The sequence below is a fragment of the Staurois parvus genome, unplaced genomic scaffold (assembly GCF_062004578.1).
Source record: "Staurois parvus isolate SC_StPar_1 unplaced genomic scaffold, SC_StPar_1.0 ptg000173l, whole genome shotgun sequence".
Lineage (NCBI taxonomy): Eukaryota > Metazoa > Chordata > Amphibia > Anura > Ranidae > Staurois > Staurois parvus.
In genome coordinates this window covers 669,152-685,233 of record NW_028317969.1, presented here as the reverse complement: position 1 = coordinate 685,233, position 16,082 = coordinate 669,152, and positions in this window count along the sequence as shown.

The window sequence follows — 16,082 nt, the reverse complement described above, 5'->3', positions numbered from 1 at the left end:
ACTACACCTAGCATCTGGCACATAGCTGAGAGCAGGACATTTATCCCTTTCCCTTTCTCCTGTACAGTTAGACCTGTACGGCTGTGATGCTCGACTCTTGACTCTCTTCCATATATCACTACTTCAGGATATACAGTCAGGTCCATAAATATTGGGACATGGACACAATTCTAACATTTTTGGCTCTATACACCACCACAATAGATTTGAAATGAAACGAACAAGATGTGCTTTAACTGCAGACTGTCAGCTTTAATTTGAGGGTATTTACATCCAAATCAGGTGAACGGTGTAGGAATTACAACAGTTTGCATATGTGCCTCCCACTTGTTAAGGGACCAAAAGTAATGGGACAGAATAATAATCCTAAATCAAACTTTCACTTTTTAATACTTGGTTGCAAATCCTTTGCAGTCAATTACAGCCTGAAGTCTGGAATGCATAGACATCACCAGACGCTGGGTTTCATTCCTGGTGATGCTCTGCCCTTAAAAAACCCTTTAGGTCAAAAGCTAGAGAACAGCGATAGTAAATTAGAACCACTTGCAGAATTGAGTGATAATGATTCGTGGGGGAAATTCATCATCAGACACTGAAAACGATTCTGCGACTTTGCTCAGTGATGTGGGAACTTGGCGCTATATTTCAAATTTCAGTGTTTTTGGTTTGATTATATTATTGAATTAAATTTATTATTATTATATTATTTTTTTATGATTATTATTAAATTATAATTTATGATTTTGCGTTTCAAATTTTATCATACCCGGGATGTTTACTAGACTCTTGTTCAGACAGATTTCAATTAGTTATTCCTAAGAATTACAGGCCTACAAATACATATTTCCATGCAAAAAATGTACCGCTTTGAGCACAGAAATATGGACATAATCAGACCGCTAGGGAGGTTAACCAATTCAATACCGGGCAACTTTACACCTTCCTGCCCAGGCCAGTTTTCAGGTTTCAGTGCTCTCACACTTTGAATGACAATTGCGCAGTCATACAACATTGTACCCAAACTAACATTTTATCATTTTCTTCACACAACTAGAGCTTTCTTTTGGTGGTATTTAATCACCACTGGGGTTTTTATATTTTGCTAAATTAACAAAAAAAGACCAAACAGTTTGAAAAAAACACTTGTTTTGCTTTGTTTCTGTTATAAAAGTTTGCAAATAAATAATTGTTCTTCATAAATTTAGGCCGAGATGTATTCTGCTACATGTCTTTGGTGAAAATAACCCAAATTAGGATGTATTATTTAGTTTGTAGGAAAGTTATAGAGTTCACAAACTATGGGATAGATCTGAATATTGATCAATCCTGAAGTACTGACAGCCAATCTAATTTCTTGAGGTCCCAGAATGTCAGAACAGTACAGATATCCCCAAATGACCCCTTTTTGCAAAGTAGACAGTCCGATGTACTTCATGAAAGGCATGGCGAGTTTTTTGAAGTTGTATTTTTTTAGTCATAATTTTTCGGAATAAATTAAAAAAATTAGTTTCACAATTTTTTTTTTTACATATTGTCACCAGTGCAGTACAGCATCATCATATAACTGGCACGGCGGTGATCAGGGACACTGACTGGTGACAGTATGAAAAAAAATATATATTTTTTTAATTATTTTTTATTAATTTTTTTTCTTTTTTTCAAGATTTTTTTTTTTTCATATTTCACTATGACCAAAGTAGTACAATGTTACCATAGTAACATTGTAGTACTTTGGGGAAGTGATCAGTATTTTTTTTTTTTTTTACACAATTTGCTTATAGCAAAGAATTACTTTGCTATAAGCAAGCATTCACCTGAATGACATCGATTCATTCAGGGGGGTTTTTTTGTGCTTAGCTGTGATTTGGCCACAGCTAATCACATGACACGTGCATGTGATTAGCTGTGACCATTCACAGCTAGCCACTAGTATACAATAGATGGCATGAATGAAGCCATCCATTGTATACAACTGTCATGTGACCTGCTGTGATTGGTCACAGCAGGTCACATGGTACCGGCAACGGGGCTGGTACTCAGATCTGTCATCGACCGTGTCCGAGGTACACGGCCGGTGACAGATTGCGCCACTGCGCAGCTCTGCAGGAGCGCAATCTGCGCATGTGCGGGAGGACGCCATATGGCGTCCACCCGGAACGCTGATAACACTTGCCGGCCGCCATTCAGCCATAGGGCGGGCGGCAAATGGTTAAGTGTGAGATGCTAGCGTCGGCTGTGACACTTATCAGTGTGCGGTTTTATATGAATTTGGATGAATAAAGATTTTGTATGGTTTTACACTATGTGGATTCCTTCTTCTTTCTCCTCCATGTCCTACTCTGAATATATGATGAATTAACTGCCATTGAGAGGTTTTCCATCAACTGAAATGCGTTGCCACAGAGTATTGCTCCCAGAGCAAAACCATTATAGCTGGTGTATATTTTGCCAGCATGGAGCTCTGGTGAGTGGATTCAATCTATTTGTTGATGGATTTTCACTTGGATTAACATCATACAAGATAAAGAATTTTGAAGAATGGAGCACCTCACCATTGTTTTGCTGATTGTCTCACCTATTGTCTCATCAACTTATTGACTTTTTTTACTTTTTTCTTTTGTACACTTTCTCACAATATTTCTTGCACTTTTGTTTATGGTTTGATGTCAATCAATTTAAAAAAAAAAAAAATATATATATATATATATATATATATATATATATAAAAATATATATATAAATATATATAAAAAAAATATATATATATACATATATATATATGTATATATATATATATATATATATTATTTTTTTTATATATATATATATTTTTTATTATTTTTATTATTATTATTATTATACAGGATTTACCGTATTTTTCGCTCCATAAGACGCACCTGACCATAAGACGCACCTAGGTTTTAGAGGCAGAAAACAGGAAAAAAAAATTCTGAACTAATGGACTGCAGACATAGCACAGGAGATGACCAGAGACTGCGGACACAGTACAGGAGATGACCAGAGACTGCAGACATAGTACAGGAGATGACCAGAGACTGCGGACACAGTACAGGAGATGACCAGAGACTGCAAACATAGTACAGGAGATGACCAGAGACTGCGGACATAGTACAGGAGATGACCAGAGACTGCGGACACAGTACAGGGATGACCAGAGACTGCGGACACAGTACAGGGATGACCAGAGACTGCGGACACAGTACAGGGATGACCAGAGACTGCGGACACAGTACAGGGATGACCAGAGACTGCGGACACAGTACAGGGATGACCAGAGACTGCGGACACAGTACAGGGATGACCAGAGACTGCGGACACAGTACAGGGATGACCAGAGACTGCGCACACAGTACAGGGATGACCAGAGACTGCGGACACAGTACAGGGATGACCAGAGACTGCGGACACAGTACAGGGGATGACCAGAGACTGCGGACACAGCACAGGGATGACCAGAGACTGCGGACACAGTACAGGGATGTCCAGAGACTGCGGACAGCACAGGGATGACCAGAGACTGCGGACAGCACAGGGATGACCAGAGACTGCGGACAGCACAGGGATGACCAGAGACTGCGGACAGCACAGGGATGACCAGAGACTGCGGACAGTAGAGGGATGACCAGAGACTGTGGATAGTACAGGAGATGACCAGAGACTGCGGACAGTACAGATGACTGCTGACCTTTGGGGAGGAGGGGGAGTGGGTACCTGAATTTGACAGGTACCCGCTCCCACTTCCGCGGAGTTGTTCTTTCATCTTACCTGTTCCTCTATCCAGCCGCACGCTGTCTTCCCGGCTTCTGTAATGGCGCTCGGCATGACAGCCGGGTGCCCAGTGCGCATGGGCGAGAAGCACTTGCGCTTTGTGATTGGTCCGGCGGCTTCTGGGATCTGTCATGTGTCCCAGGTACCGCCTTACCATTCACAAAAAGCACCGCTTCTTGCGCATGCGCACTTGGCACCCGGCTGTCATGCCCAGCGCCCACACTACAGAAGCCGGGAAGACCGCGCCGCTGGATAGAGGAACGGGTAAGATGAAAGAACAACTCCACGGAAGTGGGAGCGGGTATCTGTCAAATTCAGTCATCTCTATAAGGTCCCGCTGTAGAGCTGAGCGGCCGGCCCGGTATTCTGACACGGCGGCAGTGGAAATACCGGACCGGCCGCTCCATATTCGCTCCATAAGACGCACTGACATTTTCCCCCCTTTTTTGGGGGGAAAAAAGTGCGTCTTATGGAGCGAAAAATACGGTATATAGCGCCAACAGTTTGCTCAGCGCTTTACAATATAATTTTTATTTTTAATTTTTTTTAATAGTTTTCCACACATTTCAGCTTTTGGACACTTTTTTGTTACAAGTTTTTTTATGGTTTTTTTAGCACTTTTGCATCATTAGAGATATTTTTTGGGTAGAGTGCTATAAAGTGCCTTGGTTGTTTGCCCTGGTTGGGCTTAATACATTTCTCTCCATCGGTTCAACGTGTGGTTCACTAATTGTTTAACAAATGTATTGATTTTTTTTTACCTTTTTCTTTTGAACACTTTCCCACATCTTTGTAATTAATATTTTTTTTATATTTTCGTTGATGTCAATCACTCTAATATATATTGATTATTAATATGCCATGCTTCGAATAGTTTTCCACACATTGTAGTTTTGGACACTTTCCCACACTTTTTTATTACAGGTTTTTTCTAGTTGTTTTTCAGCACTTTTGTATTATAAAAGATATTTTTTGGAAAGAGAGCTGTCTTGATATTTATTACATATTCCATGCCCCTTGTGTTTCTTTGTAGCAGCTAGATACAAAGTGTTGAAATATTTGTGTGTGTTCAATCTCCTGTCCAAAGGAAGGAAAGAAACAAAAACTGGGTGTGTCAGTAGGGAGGGTTTCGAGAAGTGGGTCGCAAGGATCAGAGAATAAGTTTCACCAGCGGCTCCATCAGGGGTAGTTCCAACAAATAACAAAGTAGGAATCCAGAAGTTCAACCAACACCAGCAATTTTTTTAGGATGACACCAAAAGCCCCTGCAATCCAAATGTCTAGATGTCAGCATGCAGCATGCAGCCAATATGGAAGTACAAGTCCCAGCAGTCCCAGTGTCCAGATAGCAACATGCAGCCAATTCAAAACTACAAGTCCCAGCAGTCACAATGTCTAGATAGCGCCATGCAGCCAATATGAAACTACAAGGCCCAGTAGTCCCAGTTTCCAGATAGTGACAGACAGCTAATACGGACTACAAGTAGACGTGCATTAAGTTAAATTTGTTTAATTTGTTTTTGGAATTTGTTTCATTTTGTTTCGATTATTCGTTTTCGAATTTGATTAAAATTTTCTGAATTTGGTCGAATTGAATTAAATTCAACCGAATTCGGAAAATTCAAAGCGACATTTGAATTCAAATTTATTCTATTCGAAATTCAAATTTCGGAAGATGGTTATAGTCTTTCTATTTTATTCTGTTCTATTCTATTGTTTTTTTCTATTCTTTTCTATTCAATTCTATTATTTTCTATTCTATTCCTTTCTAATCTAATCCATTATATTATTTTCTTTACTATTATATTCTATTCTTTTATTTTCTATTCTATTCTTTTCTGTTCTATTAAATTTGATTTGAAAGTGAATTATTCTGTTAGAATTCAAATTTATTCTAATCGAAATTCGAATTTGGGAAGATAGTTGTATTCTGTGTATTCTATTCTATTGTTTTTTCTGTTTCATTCTATTCTTTTCTATTATTTTATTTTCTATTCTGTTCTATTCTATTCAATTGGAAAGTTAATTTATTCTATTCGAAATTCTAATTTCAGAAGACAGTTATATTTTATTTAAATCTATTTTGTGATTTTTTTTCCTATTCTTTTCTTTTCTAATCTATTCTATTCTTTTCTTTTCTAGTCTTTTCTATTCTATTCTCTATAAATGTTAGAAGATTGTTATATTCATTCTATTTTATTCTATTCTGTTTTCTATTCTATGCTATTCTTTTATATCCTATTCTAATATTTTATATTCTATTATATTCCATTCTATTCTTTTCTATTCCATTGTAATCTATCGTATTCAAATTCAAATTTATTCTATTCGAAATGTGAGTTTCGGAAGATGGTTATAATTTTTCTATTTTATTCTATGCTATTGTTTTTTCTATTGTAGTCTATTCTATTCTATTTTTTTGTATTCTATTCTTTCATTTTCTATTCAGTTCTGTTTTACTCTTATTATTTTTTTTTATTCTTTTCTATTTGTTTGTTGTTTTTTTTTCGATTGTTTTATTCTTTCATTTTCTATTCTATTCTTTTCTATACAATTCCTTTATTTTTTATTCTATTTTATTCTATCCTTGTTTTCAAAATTTCGATTTGTAACAAAAACTAAATGAACTGCACATGTCCAGCAGTCCCAGTGTTCAGATAGCAGCACACAGCCAATACGGAAGGACAAGTCTCAAGAGTCTCAGTGTCCAACTAGTGGCACAACTCCACTGAGGAACCTCAAGTCTCAGCAGTTATAGGCTGCATTTTGAAATTTCTTTCTACACTTCTGCTAGTAAGACCGTGAAGCCACAACTCCATGCCTATCACTGGAATAAATTCTGAGTGTTCCTTGACTTTTTTCTCTGAACTCTGGACCAGGGGTGGACTGACAACTCATGGGGCCTCCGGGCAATAGGGGATCATGGGGCCCCTGTGTCCTTGCCCAAACTCAAAAAAGACTATGAAAACGGTACCAGGGGCATCTCATGGGGCCCCCCTACTGACCCCGGGCCCTTGGGCAGTGCCCGAGTTTCCAAATGGTCAGTCCGCCCCTGCTCTGGACTGTTATATTGTATCTGGAGTTCAGCAATTACACACTTGAGCCTAAATTCCCAGGACTGCGGTCTCTGGATATATCACATGATCCTGTACTCCCTGCCTAGTCTCCAGATCCCATAGGTGAGCCCCCATTGATCAACCATGAAGATCAGCTGATTGATTTACACACTAATTTTTCATGTAACAAGTCTGCTGATTGTCCGTTAAAATCTAACAAAGCTTTTCTCATGTCATAGGACTGTTCAATTCTATTATTCTGGCCTGAGTTCTGCTTTGTGGAGCATTCCTTTAATTACAATGTATGGATACTGATGAAACATTTTTTTTTCTAGGTGAAAATGTGGTGTTTCTCTTTAAACCTCAAGAGCAAGGCAGGCTGTTAGCCATCACAAAGTAGATGCTGTATACAGTACGTTGCATTTGCACTCCCAAGATACGTCTGCCTAATTCCTGAAATATGTTCTGTAATATGTTCTGTATGCAGTGACTGGAGTCTCCTCAGGGTGCGATTACTCACCACCGACATTCCCTAACTTCTATTCACGTTCGATCTGGAGGCAGGAGTGAGAATGGAACGTGGGGATACTATAAACATCCACAGATATTATGGTAAGGCTACAGGAAGATGTTAATTATAATTGTAAGAAAGGACGAGGAAGATTTGTGATAAATAAAGGGAGCAGCTTTAAAACCGGTTCAGCGAACATATGGCCCGATCTTTGCAATTCCCACCTTGTGCCAAAACTAAACTCTGGGTACAAAGCTAAATACACATATTAAATTCATATACAAATACTGTTTTCCTGCCAAATTCTGTCCAGTAGGTCCTGAGTAGGGATGACTTATGTGATCAAGCTCTGGTGGGTGGGGCGAAATGCGTCAGTTGGTGTGGCCAGAGTGGCGGCTCAGGCCATCCTATACACCTGTCAGGGACCCTGTCGCCATGCAGCCGTGCGACGGCGACAGATCCCTTCGGGTTGCGGCGGTGCGAGTGCGCACGTGTGGGAGCATGTGGGCGCACATGCGCAGAAGCGCGGAAGTGCGCGCATGCGCAGTAGAGTTCACGTCACCACCAGGCGGGCTATTTAAACCTGCAATAAAGTACAATCAATGCCTTCTGGTCTACAACGTCCCTGCACTTATTACCTGATCCTGCTGCTTGTATTCTGATCTGAGCTGACTAAGAAAGAACTCCGCCAGCACCGACCTCGGCTATCCCTGACCATCCGCTTGCCTGCTTCCTTGTACTTGATCTGTCCACTTAATACTGACCCGGCTTGTCTGACTCTGCTGCATCTACTTACCTGCCGATGCACCCACGGTCCTGCATCTGGCTTGCATCCTGACGTTTGCCATATTTACCTGCCGCTGCACCCACGGTCCTGCATCTGGCTTGCATCCTGGTGTTTGCCATACTTACCTGCCACTGCACCCACGGTCCTGCACTTGGCCTGCATCCTGGTCAATGCCATACCTGCCTGCTACCGCATCCAAGCTACAGTGTACAGTCCCAGTCTGCATCCTGATTGCCGCCATACCTGCCTGCTGCTGCACCTACGTTCCTGCATCCACACCTGGCCTGCATCTGGATCTTCTGGGTCTTCAGCTACCTGCTGCCAGCTCCAGACCTACCCGGCACTCGTGCCACTCCTGGCTCTGCGCCCTCTGTTCCCACTATCAGGGGCTCAGAGCGGGAGTCATAAGAGGACGCCTCCTCTCCACATCAGGCTCCCCAACCAGGTACGTGACATCACCTATCTGGACTCATCGGGTCAGTTGAGTGGCATCTGCATCCCTACATTACCTGAGCTTCTGGTGGCACACTAGGATTCCGGCTCCCTCTTTCCGAAATCGGTGTGGTAATCTTTTGTTGTTTGACATGCGTCGCCCTTCCATGTTTTCCTTCCTGTGAAAGCCAGTTATAGAAAAATTGCACCTTGTGGCCATTGTTTTTACTGTTGAATTGTTGGTTAGGGGGTGCACTGGACACCCTAGCTGCCATTGTGCTACATGCTGGGTGTCCGGTGTGCTCCTGTACCTTTAAGGAGGGGTGGGCTCCCTCAGGTCCACCTGCTCTTGGTGTATCCATTAAATACATGTGCCTCTAGTATGGGGGCTCTCAAAATTTGTAGAGTTAGGACTACAAAATACTGGGGTGCCGTGAGGAGGCTCTGTAGCTTACATATGTATTTGCAAATGTGTGCTAACTAAACCCCTGTTTAGCCCACTTTTGGCCCTTTGGAGGGTTGCTAGGAAAGATGTCGTACACAACAGATGTGGAAACCGCACCTTGTAAAATGTAATAAAATAGTATACTGTAGTGTTTTAAGGTGTGTTTTACAAATGTAGTCCTACTACCCCTGGGGTCATGTGTGATGACCCCCCTAATAGCTGAGCCAATAGATTTGCCTATCCACTTACTTCCATTTAAGCCCCCCAGATACATTCACCTTTCAGGCTGAATTCTTGACTTGTAATGGGGTAATATATATTGGGGCACCTGCCTGTAGGCAGGTTCAGTTTAAATTCTCCACTGGAGGTGGCACTCGTCCGCAGCAGTAATGCAGATTAGGGAGGAAGTCGAGAGGAATCTAGTTCCTCTATGGTTTCCTCAGTCATAGGCAGCTATCTGACTGGATGCTGGCACCCCATGTGACTTTGGTGGCCATGTTGGGTCAGACAGAGTCTATTTAAGCCCTGGCCCCTAGGTTTGGCGTGCATTTTGTGAGTGGTAGGGGCAGGTCACCTGTGTATCAGGGACAGTACTTAGCGCCAGGGAAAGGTTTTGGAGGAGTAGGGAAAGCACAAGAACTATGCCTACTTTTCTGGGAAGCCTCTGCTTTAATTATGGATCAGCCAGACCTCATTCTGCTTCTCGTGGTGGAGGCTGCCGGCATCTCTGTGTCTCCAGTTTTCTGTTTCTTTACTGTTTCACTTTGTAAGTGGTCACGCTCGGGTTGCCTCTCCACCAGGCCTGTTGTGTACATCTGAACTTTTGGTACACTATACTCCTGTTACTGCACTTGGGCTCCATGTGCTCTTTGTCCGCCGCATCATACTGCACCTAGCAACACACCAGTAAATTTATTGTACACTCAACAATAGGAGAGAGGGTTGCAGGATGTCCAATAAAGCACATAACATTAGGATATAATGGTACAGCAGCACCAGGTCCTATATCAACAACCTCTAAGTGAATGCTAATTGATATAGCTTCTATTTGTTAGTGAACATGGTCCATCTGAGAAATCATGGCAGCAGCTAGCTCCTCCAGTCTCCTCCCAGCAAGAAGGTCCCATCTTTGCCAAGAAGTGCCACCAGATTTCTGCTCCAACTTAGTTTTATAGGCCCTCAGCACAAGGGTCAAGAATTTCTACATGTAGGCCTCCTCCCAGGGAGAAGCCCCAAGGGAGAGTTTTGGAAAGGGTATTTCAAATATTTATCACCTCCCCAGACCATATCACTCAACAAACACCTCAGGGATTGATTTGGTTGGATAAATATTCAGAGATTAATCTTCCTACAATGCTCCTTGAAACTTCCTTCCAACAACAGGCAGAACAAATCAACCAACCAGGTTTAAGGAAGACATGCGGAATCCAGAAAAAAGATAACAGCTCAGTCTGAATACAGCCTAGCAATAGTACTGGAGCTAACTTTTGTACCAGGCTCTCTACACACCTAAGAATGTATCATCTAGAGAGCACTTCCATAGTCACTATCAGAGAGGGAGCAGCCTCGGACCAGAATGGGGCCCACCTATAGTTTATCTTAAAGTATTTGTAAAGCTTGGCTATTTTAAAATTAAAATAACAAACATGTCATACCTTCCTGCTCTGTGCAATGGTTTTACACAGAGCAGCTCCGATGCTCCTACTCTGGGGTCCCCCACTGGCACTCTGAGCTCCACTTCCCCCCTGCTGAGTGCCTCCCATAGCAAGCCGCTTGCTGTGAGGGCACTTGTGCATACTCACTCTCAAGCCCTGTTTCTTGGCCTCACCCCCCACTACTCGTCAATGGCTCCTGCTGCTGTATCTGAGCCAATGAGGAGTGAGAGATCCGAGTGAGCCTCGGCTCTCGTGCACATTGCTGGATCAAGATCTGGCTCAGGTATGTCTTTAGAGGGCGCTTCAGGGAAAGCTGCATGCAGAAGCTTTTTTTTTTACCTTACTGCATAGGAAAAAGCCTTCTGCCCTACAACCACTTTAACCATGGATATGCCTCTTTGCTGTGTCTGAGCCAATGAGGAGCGAGAGATCCGAGTGAGCTTCGGCTCTCGTGCACATTGCTGGATCAAGATCTGGCTCAGGTATGTATTTAGAGGAGGCTGCAGGGAAAGCTGCATGCAGAAGCTTTTTTTTACCTTACTGCATAGGAAAAAACCTTCTGTCCTACAACCACTTTAACCATGGATATGTCTCTTTGAGGAAAAAAAATCACTTTACAGTAGAACCATTTGAATCATCCTTCACTTCTAGTGGTCCAGTGCTATCTCACACACACCAGATATTGAGATGTCTCAATTCCGCACCTTAACCTCCCTAGCGGTATGATTATGTCCATATTTCTGTGCTCAAAGCGGTACATTATTTTGCATGGAAATATGTAATTTTTTTATTGTAGGCTGTAATATTTAGGAATAACTCACTGAAATCTGTCTGAACAAGAGTCTAGTAAACATCCTGGGTATGATAAAACTTGAAACACAAAATCATAAATTATAATTTAATAAATAATTATAAAAAATAATAATATAATAATAATACATTTAATTCAATAATATAATCAAACCAAAAACACTGAAATTTGAAATATAGCGCCAAGTTCGCACATCACTGAGCAAATTCGCAGAATTGTTTTCAGTGTCTGATGATGAATTTCCCCCACGAATCATTATCACTCAATTCTGCAAGTGGTTCTGATTTACTATCGCTGTTCTCTAGCTGGTCTAAAACCGCTTTTGACCTAAAGGGACGCTTTTTGGACGCCATGGACATTCCTCAGTTTCCAGGTAGAAAGAACAGTAAAAATGCAGGCAGGGCACAGGACAAAGCACTCGGGACAAAATGTATGTGAAATGGTTTGATACAGCAATGTTTTACTATGTAAAATGTAAAAAAAAAAAATGACATTATTTAAAATGTTTAAATTTCCCGCCGCCGGCGGCGGCGCCCGTACGTCCCGATGTCACAGGGACAGGACACAGAAGCCAGATGCCGGCATCGGCCGAAGGAGATGGCCGGGGACGCTGCAGGGGACACATCGTGGGAGCGCAGGGTAAGGTAAGTGAAGAACAAATGCCGGAGCAGTGCCGCATGGTATTCCCGAGTGTAGCTCGGGGTTACCGCTCTTGGTACTGAAATGTTACCCCGAGCTACATTCGGGAATACCGCCAAGGAGGTTAACACCAATTCCAGCCTCAAGTTGTTTTGAGTATGATGCAACAAGCTTGGCACACCTATTTTTGGGCAATTTCTCCCATTCTTCTTTGCAGTACCTCTGAAGCTCCATCAGGTTGGATGGGGAGCGTTGGTGTACAGCCATTTTCAGATCTCTCCAGAGATGTTCAATAGGGTTCAACTCTGGGCTATGGCTGAGCCACTCCAGGACATTCACAGAGTTGGCCCATAGCCACTCCTTTGTTATGTAGGCTGTGTGCTTAGGGTCGCTGTCCTGTTGAAAGATGAACCGTCACCCCATTCTAAGGTCCAGAGCGCTCTGGAACAGGTTTTCATCAAGTATGTCTCTGTACATTGCTGCATTCATCTTTCCTTCGATCCTGACTAGTCTCCCAGTTCCTGCTGCTGAAAAACATCCCCACAGCATGATGCTGCCACCACCATGCTTCACTGTAGGGATGGTATTGGCCAGGTGGTGAGCAGTGTCTGGTTTCCTCCAGGCATGATGCTTGGCATTCAGGTCAAAGAGTTCAATCTTTGTTTCATCAGACCAGAGAGTTTTGTTTCTCATGGTCTGAGAGTCCCTCAGGTGACTTTTGGCAAACTCAAGGCATGCTGCCATTTGCCTTTTACTGAGGAGTGGCTTCCATCTGGCCACTCTACCATACAGGCCTGATTGGTGGAGTGCTGCAAAGATGGTTGTTCTTCTGGAAGATTCTCCTCTTTCCAAAGAGAAACGATGGAGCTCTTTCAGAGTGACCATCAGGTGCTTGGTTACCTCCCTGGCTAAGGCCCTTCTGCCTTGATCGCTCATTTTAGTCGGGCGACCCGCTCTAGGAAGATTCCTGGTGGTTCCAAACATCTTCCATTTACAGATGATGGAGGCCACTGTGCTCATTGGGACCTTCAAGGCTGCAGAAAGTTTTCTGTACCCTTCCCCAGATCTGTGCCTTGATACAATCCTGTCTTGGAGGTCTACGGACAATTCCTTGGACTTCATGGCTTGGTTTGTGCTTTGACATGCACAGTTAACTGTGGGACCTTATATGGACAGGTTTATGCCATGTTGATGGGGACAAGGGACTCTTCCCCACAACCCTGGCCGGTGGTTGTGGAGGTCTGTGGGTGGGGGGCTTATCGGAATCTGGAAAACCCCTTTAACAAGGGGGTCCCCTGATCCCACCCCCCCTTCCATGTGAATGGGTTTGCGGTTACCCATTCACAAACAAAAAGTGTAGTGTAAAAAGGCAGGAGACAGTCTTTGACAAGTCCTTTATTAAAAATAAAAATAAAACAATGTCCCCCGAAGTATATCCAACGTAAATCACGATGTCCGCTGCCACCACTGACCCAAAAAGAGAAAAGAAAAACAAAAAAACGCTGCACCCTTGATACTGGCTGAAGCCGTCTGACAGCTGCAACGTGATGACAGGTCTTAAATAGGATGATGACGTCACAAGGGGCGGCATCATCCCTGCCCCCTTGTGACGTCATCATGCCCTGTGATTGGCCAATTAAAATGCACTGTCAGGATGCAGTGCATTCTGGGGTGAGGCGGGCGAATAGCCCGCTGAACGCCCGTACCGTTCGTGTGTTCAACATGAATATGCAGACCATCGCTAAAAAGAAGCAATAGATCCCAATATGAAGTATGTTCGTGTTTTTAGTTTTGGAGAGCGTGGAGAAGGCTTAGGAGGACTGTGAGGGTTGTACTGCTGCCGTTGTCCCTGATAGACATGTGCAGAATGAAAAAAATTGTCTTGTTTTGTTTCGGATCAATTTGTTACGTTACCTATTTCTTTTCATTGCATTCATTACAAAATTCGTTTAGTTACATTCAATCAAATTAGAAAATATCGAATCGATCCAAATTCATTGTAAAGGTTCTATTCTATTTTAAATCTGAATTTTAGAAGATGGTTATATTCTTTCTGTCCTGTTCTATTTTATTCTTCTCTATTCTATTATGTTATATTCTATTCCTTTATTTTTTATTCTATGTTATTCTGTTCTGTTATTTCTGGGGGGGGGGGTTAATTTCAGAAGACAGTTACTTTCTTTCTATTGTATTCTATTCTATTTTTTATACTATTCTTTTCTATTCTCCATTCTTTTTTATTTTATTCCTTTATTTTCCATTCTATTTTTTACTATTGTATTCTATTCCATTCTATTATTTTATATTCTATTATTTTCTATTATATTATATTCCTTTATTTTCTATTCCATTCTATTATTTTCTTTTATATTATATTCCTTTATTTTCTATTCTATTCTTTTATTTTCCATTCTATTTTTTCTATTCTACTGTACTCTATTCTGTTTTATTCTATTCTATTCTGTTTTATTCTTTTTGAACTTCAAAAGACGACTATATTCATTCTATTCTATTCAATTTTTTCCGCTTTTATTATATTCCATTCTATTATTTTCTATTATATTATATCCCTTTACTTTCTATTCCATTCTATTATTTTCTATTATATTATATTCCTTTATTTTCTATTCCATTCTATTATTTTCTTTTATATTATATTCCTTTATTTTCTATTCTATTCTTTTATTTTCCATTCTATCTTTTCTATTCTACTGAATTCTACTCTGTTTTATTCTATTCTTTTTGAATTTCAAATTTCAGCAATTGGCTATATTCTAACACGTCTTTGAAGGAAATTGGCAATATTCAGCAATATGTTTACATTTTGAATTTGAATCTATTCTATACTGTTTTATTTTTTTTGAATTTCAGAAGACGACTATATTCATTCTATTCTATTAAATTTTTTCCTATTTTATTATATTCCATTCTATTATTTTCTATTCTATTATTTTCTATTATATTATATCCCTTTACTTTCTATTCCATTCTATTATTTTCTATTATATTATATTCCTTTATTTTCTATTCCATTCTATTATTTTCTTTTATATTATATTCCTTTATTTTCTATTCTATTCTTTTATTTTCCATTCTATTTTTTCTATTCTACTGCATTCTACTCTGTTTTATTCTATTCTTTTTGAATTTCAAATTTCAGCAAATGGCTATATTCTAACACGTCTTTGAAGGAAATTGTCAATATTCAGCAATATGTTTACATTTTGAATTTGAATCTATTCTATTCTGTTTTATTCTTTTTGAATTTCAAAAGACGACTATAATCATTCTATTCTATTAAATTTTTTCCTATTTTATTCTATTCTATTCTATTATTTTATATTCTATTATTTTCTATTATATTAAATCCCTTTACTTTCTATTCCATTCTATTATTTTCTATTCTATTATATTCCTTTATTTTCTATTCCATTCTATTGTTTTCTTTTATATTATATTCCTTTATTTTCTATTCTATTCTCTTATTTTCCATTCTACTTTTTCTATTCAACTGTATTCTATTCAGTTTTATTCTATTCTTTTTGAATTTCAAATTTCAGCAAATGGCTATATTCTAACACGGCTTTGAAGGAAATCGGTAATATTCAGCAATATGTTTACATTTTGAATTTGAATCTATTCTATTCTGTTTTATTCTTTTTGAATTTCAAAAGACGACTATAATCATTCTATTCTATTACATTTTTTCCTATTTTATTATATTCCATTCTATTATTTTATATTCTATTATTTTCTATTATATTATATTCCTTTATTTTCTATTCCATTCTATTATTTTCTTTTATATTATATTCCTTTATTTTCTATTCTATTCTTTTATTTTCCATTCTATTTTTTCTATTCTACTGTATTCTATTCTGTTTTATTCTATTCTTTTTGAATTTTAAATTTCAGCAAATGGCTATATTCTAACACGTCTTTGAAGGAAATCGGCAA